The sequence below is a fragment of the Rattus rattus genome, chromosome 2 (assembly GCF_011064425.1).
Source record: "Rattus rattus isolate New Zealand chromosome 2, Rrattus_CSIRO_v1, whole genome shotgun sequence".
Taxonomy (NCBI): Eukaryota; Metazoa; Chordata; class Mammalia; order Rodentia; family Muridae; genus Rattus; species Rattus rattus.
This window is the reverse complement of record NC_046155.1, coordinates 194,509,929-194,516,059: the sequence shown is the minus strand read 5'-3', so window position 1 is coordinate 194,516,059 and position 6,131 is coordinate 194,509,929. Positions and strand designations below refer to the sequence as shown.

General features: G+C 42.3%; 1 pseudogene; it reads left to right on the top strand.

Annotated features, from left to right (window-relative positions):
• The first annotated feature begins 256 nt into the window (after positions 1-256).
• LOC116894633 lies at positions 257-1,240 on the top strand (annotated as a pseudogene).
• Positions 1,241-6,131: the final 4,891 nt, after the last annotated feature.

Sequence of the window (6,131 nt, the reverse complement as noted above, 5' to 3'; positions counted from 1 at the left end):
AACTCTATTTCCAGAAGATCCAAATATGCCTTCTTCAAGGTACTACGTGCTCCTGAACACACATGTTTATCTTGCACTCAAACAAGCTCACATGCATCGAAATAAAATAAATTTTAAAAATCTTTTTTTTTAAAATTTCAGACAGAAAAGAAAATATGTCCAAAAGACTATCAAAACAAAAGATCTTAAGAGAGCCAGAAGAAGGAGAAAATGAATCTCCTTAAATTTAGAAAGTAATTAAGGGGAAGATAGAAAGATGGCAGTGCCCATAGGGCGTACTCTTTTAGGGGTGGCTAGAGGCTGGCAGCAGCTTGACAGGCTCTGGGCAGGTAGTTCTCCTGGTCTGTCCCTTGAGGCTGTGCCTTCAAGTAGCTGGTCTCCTTGGCACTTGTTGGGCACCTTGTATCTGCAGAGGCCATCGCTGATCACCAAGCCACTCACCCCATTGCAGGAAGAGATGGTGGGTCTATTACAGCAGGTAAAGACAGAGAGAAGCCTGTATTCAGACCATGCGCTTCATGCTGTAGATGAAGCTCGGCAACTGGCAAAGAAGAAAGCTGACCCTCATGAAGAGGAACAATGTCAGGGCATTACGCTCGCACAAGATTTAGAAGATATGCAGAACAGCCATTCCTATACAGTTCAGACCTGGAGCTCGAGAAGCGGAAGCCAATAAAAATAATGACGGAATCTCATTGCATTGTAAGCTAGACAGAAATCTTGTCCTCTTAGTCAGAGAGAAACTTGGAGACCAATATTTTTGGATGTGTCCTCAAGTTGAGTGGTAGCCTGGGGAGACCCTCTGAGGGACAGCTGAGTGAATGTTGGCCACACTCTCAGAAAACAACACGGAAGTCAAGGTCCTAGGGAATGCCCCCTGTGGCCACAAGTGCAAGCTCCCCAATGCAATTCAGAGAGTGACCTGGAGTCAAAGTCTCCTCCTCCCTCCTCCTCCTCCTCCTCCTCCTCCTCCTCCCTCCTCCTCCTCCTCCCCTCCTCCTCCTCCTCCTCCTCCTCCTCCTCCTCCCTCCTCCTCCTCCTCCTCCCTCCTCCTCCCTCCTCCTCCTTCTTCTTCTCCTCTTCTTCTTCTTCTTCTTCTTCTTCTTCTTCTTCTTCTTCTTCTTCTTCTTCTTCTTCTTCTTCTTCTTCTTCTCCACCCTGCTGCTCACTGGAGACTGTGGAGACTGGGTAAAGGGGCTATCATGTGTGGGACAGTAAGAAAGAGCTGGGTGACTTCTGATGGACTCAGGTGCCTGTGAATGTAGCTCCCACAAGTCACGTGTAGGACCTCAGGAACAATGTTGATGGGCCATTTACAGTAACTGTCAGGGAGCAAACTCAATTCTGAGAATTAAACGTGTCTGTCATTGTGTTGAAAAAAAGTAATTAAACTACTTTTAATAGCAATGACAAAATTAGGATATGGCAAATGATGTATATCTCACACAAAATGAACAGCTAAGCCACATTTCAGAGACATAGATGCTGAGCATAAGCCACAGCTGCATTCTCACTGAGCTGTATTGTGTCCCAGAGAAAGTCTTGTCCATGTACACAGTCATCTTGTATTCCTCATTAATCACGTTCTTGGGGTTGTGATAAAATTCCTGGTTAAACTTTTCTTTTAGAAAGGAAAGTTATTTTCCCTCAAAGAGTCTAAGCTGGTGGTTGTGGCTCACATCTGAGCTGGTCAGAAAGTAGGGACATGAAAGGAAGAATAGACAAAGAATAAAATCAAACCCTTCTCCCCATAATCCACTTCCTCCATCAGGGCAGTACATTCTAAAAGTTTATAACTCCCTAAAAATAGTGCCACAGGATGGAAACCACATAGTTAACGTTTCACTCCCATATAGTTGCAAATCCTAACAATATGTGGTAGGGGTCCTAGCCATCCACAATAGCCCCAAATATTACCTGCACATGATTCTTCATTGTATGAACAGTTGAGCTATCACGATCTACGCCATAGAATACTACTTAGCCAGAAACATTACATGCAACTAGATGAACATCTAGAAAACAAAAATTCTCGGTGGGGGTTTTTCAGGGGTTTCATAGTGTAACTTAAACAATATTACAGAAACAAGAAAACTATATAAAAACAAGAAAAACAGATTAATGGCTAGTAACCAAAGTTCATGGATGGATAGAGGAAGGGGCAATTAGTTCACACGAGAATGTCTGCTATAGCATCAAGAATGTTTATCTGGTTGGGTTATAAAAACCTGAAGTGTTGAGGTTTGGAAATTTGCTACATAGTGTAATGCTAAATTCTGACCCCCAAAGTCTGGTTGCCGCAGGGATGAGGAGATCCTCGCATATATCCAGTGATACCATATGACCTTGCTCCTTAATTTAGAACTATTGCTGAATAAAATGACTAAAGATGCCTATACCCTGTAGCTGGGCAGAAGAGAGGTTGGTGGACTTTAAGTTGGAGCCTGAGGCAGGAAAACAGGAGAGAAAAAGAAAGAGGATGGAGAGAGAAGATGCCATGGGGTAAGGGATTGTAAGAATTGGCCATGAGGGCTGGCCAGTTGGAGTAAGAACAGCCCAGGCAGAACATGGCAAGTCATATCTCGGGGGTTTGGGCAGGGAAGTAGACTTAGTAGCACAGAGGGTAGATTCTACCTAGCTCTGGTGCTTTAAAGGCTTCTCATGAATATAAAGGTTTGTGTCTTTATCTGGGACCTCAATGATCAAGGTGGGATAGAAATTAAATAAACACCATAACACAGAGGGCCTAAGGGAAGGGTGGGAAAAAGGAGGAGGAGAAGGAAGGAGGGGAAGAAGAAGAGGAGGAGGAGCAGGAGGAGGAGAGGGAGGAAGAGGAGAAGTGGAAATAAAGCACATGGGAGAGAGCTGAATGCATTCTAAATAAGGCACTTGCCTTAATGCCTGCTGATCTGAATTTGAGCACTAGGGCTCATGTAGCAGAAGGAGAGAACACATTCCACACACAAGTGGATTTTGAAAAGATAAAACAACATTTAAAAATAATGCTATGGAAGAAAAGAAAACATCCAAATTGTTTAAAAAAATAAGCAAGGACACTTTGAATATTATATTCAAAAATAACTAACAAGTTCTTCCTTGCTTTGTTTCCCCTCTAGTCACCCTTTTGGAGCATCTCTCCTCAAATGTTTGATAGTCACCTTTTCTTCCAGTTCCTTGAAGAAGGAAACGAAGTTTTAAAGAGCACAGATTCTGCCACCAGAGAAATGGGAAGCAGGTTAGTGTGGTTTTTAAATGGCCAGGGTAAAGAGGGTTGAACGTGGGTCTTAGACATAAATAGCTTTTATAAGTGAACAGTGTCATGTGTACACCAAGGCTGCTTCTCAGCAAATTTTAGCAGCAGAGAGAAGCAAATGACGAGAGGAGAGAAGGTGGGGGGAAATAAAGGAGGGAGAGAGGACAGACTGACAGATAGATGGGGGGAGCAGAAAGAGGGAAGGTTGGAGGGATGGAGGGAATGAGGAAGGGAGGAAGAATTTTACCTGTGATGAAGTCTAGAGCCCTGTTGCCTGCAGTAGCTTGCATTAAATCTCCAATACCTAGTAGAGGTTTGCCAGTCTGCAAATCACTTCTTGGCAAAAATGGCTCTTACTTTTTGCTATAAGGCCGTGAGCTAGGCCCACAAGACCATTTCCTGAGGCTAAGAAATTATCTTTAATATCTCTTTTGGACCTACATTCATTGGTCCAATGGGAACCCTTGCCACATTGTCTGCACACTCTTGGAAGCCTAGGCCTTCTTTTTGGTTTATATTTAGGAAAAAAAAAAAGAACATTTTCTTTGGAGATTCCTTGTTCACAATTTTGTTAAAAATTATCATGATTTGCACAATTAAATTTTGAGATTTGAGACCATTAGTGGCTTGGTCACAGTCTCTTTAGAAATGACCGTATTTCTTGCAATTGAGGCATCAGGCATTTTGATATCAGAGACTTCTAGGTATGGCTTGACCTATTATATTAGCATGATGTTACACCTTATCCACTCATCCATAGGCACTGCTTGAACATTTAATGGTTTAGTAATTTTTTTACACTCAATATTCACAGTTTCAAATGCAAGGTCTCTATCAAGACCTGCCTTGAGTTAGGATCTAATAAGGCTTGTTCACAGTTGAGACTAATCTTTGTTAAAAACAATAAATCAGTAAAGGCTTCTCCAGAGCCTTGTACAACCTTTGTAAATGTGGTAGACTTTGTCCCAGGCTCCTCAACTTTGTTCCAAGCTCTTAAAGCCACTAGACAACATTGGACTATAGTAATGTCATAAAACTGAATCTGTTCTTGTATCTCAGAGTATCGCCTAGCAACTGGTCTTTAACTGTGTTCATCTCCCTCATTCTATTGTGCTGTTCAATATTTGGGGTCTCTTCCCTCCACCATGTTAACCATTACAACATTATATGGACTGGCCGTATAGCTGTTGCCAATCCCTTCCAGTCTTGGGGAATAATTCTATTTTGAGTAGCCAAGTTATTTAAAATTTGTTTCACATAAGGAAAACGCATCTCATATGAAATCATAGCTTCTTTAAAATGCCTTATATCTATCAATTCTATAGGACACCCTCTTATCTCATCATAACCTTGTTCTATACTATTAGCAAGCATCTGCTGCATGACTACTGGGAAAGCGGATGGTGATCTCATAACCCCAGGCTGCTCTTCCTCTACCTCTGGCAGTGCAGTTGGTTCTAGATTAACTCTTTCTTTTGACTGGGACTGTTTTATTAGATTGTCCTCATGCTTTCTCAGCTTTTCTCTGACCTGACTACCCTCTGGTACAGTTTCTTTCCCTGTTTCCTCCTATGGGGACTGAGCCTTTTGGTTTTCTCTTCTCTAGTGCTCCTTGCTTCCTGAGACCTTCTGTCTGTCTCCATCTATGACCTCTCCAGTTGCACATCCAACCTGTAACCCTTTCAAAAATGAGAGAGTAGAGCGACCCCTTTTGTTTTTCCATTTTAGCCATTTTTGTTTGTGTGTTTGTTTCTCAGGCCCCCTCATTTCCAACTCATCAACTTTTCCAACATTTTTCCCAACATTTTTTGAAATAGGATATACAAAGAAGAAAAAGGAAAAACAGAAAATCCCCCTTGGGGGCAAATGGGAAGATAGCTCAGTGATAGCAGTCACAATAAACACATTCTGGTCTCTTGAGAAAAGAAAATATCCATTCTTTGTCCTCTGCCATTTCCTCTATGAAGTTTAAAACCCAATTACCCATTGTTTCTTTATTGAGCCCCACATTTGGGTGCCACTTGAAGTTGGTCTTTGCTACTTTGGAGGGGTCTTCATTTTCCCAGTCTTTATCCCCAGGTTTTACCCTCTATCACTAGAAAAGAAAGAAAGGATATTGGTGGAGGAGAGATAGAGATCCTTGAATCTAATTCTTGTTTTTTCTTTGACCATGACTCGTAACAAATTTCATCCAGCCCCCTAAACAACCAACAATCACCGACCCCACCCTCGAGGCCCTCTGAAAAGTCCCCAGAATTCCAAGTGCCACAAATTGCAGAAAATATTTGCAGCTGTAACGAAAATCACGTCCCTGACAGAGGAAGAAACAAATCACAGTCAGCTGCCGTGTGTCATCTGAAGCAGCGCCATCTCCCTATACCTGAGATTAAAATGGAAGCATATGATAGCTGTCATGTGTTTTTAAAAGAAAACAAATTCCAGAGTTCTCACTGCAGTGAACAAATGATTATTTTGGATAAGGATACTATCCAAGAAGCATTCAAACAGTAAACTCAGCAATTAATGGATAGCACACACAGCCATAGCCTGAGTGTGTGCCTCCCTCTCAGTTCCTTTGTGAAAACTTTAGAATCAGTGTGATGTCGTTGGCTGCTAAAACTGTGAGGAGGTTATCAGTTTGATGAGATCAGGGTGGTGGAGTCTTCACAAATGGGGCTTCTACCCTTAAGAATGATGATCCCTTGTCCCTTTTGTTATGTAAGGACCCAGCTAGAGGTACTATCCATGGGCCAGATCACAAACCCTCATGAGACACTGGGTCTTCACATGACCTGGGGCCTTGATCTTGGACTTGCAACCTCTAGACCTGAGACCTTAACTTCTGTCAACTACAAAGCACCTGGCCTGAGCTATTCTT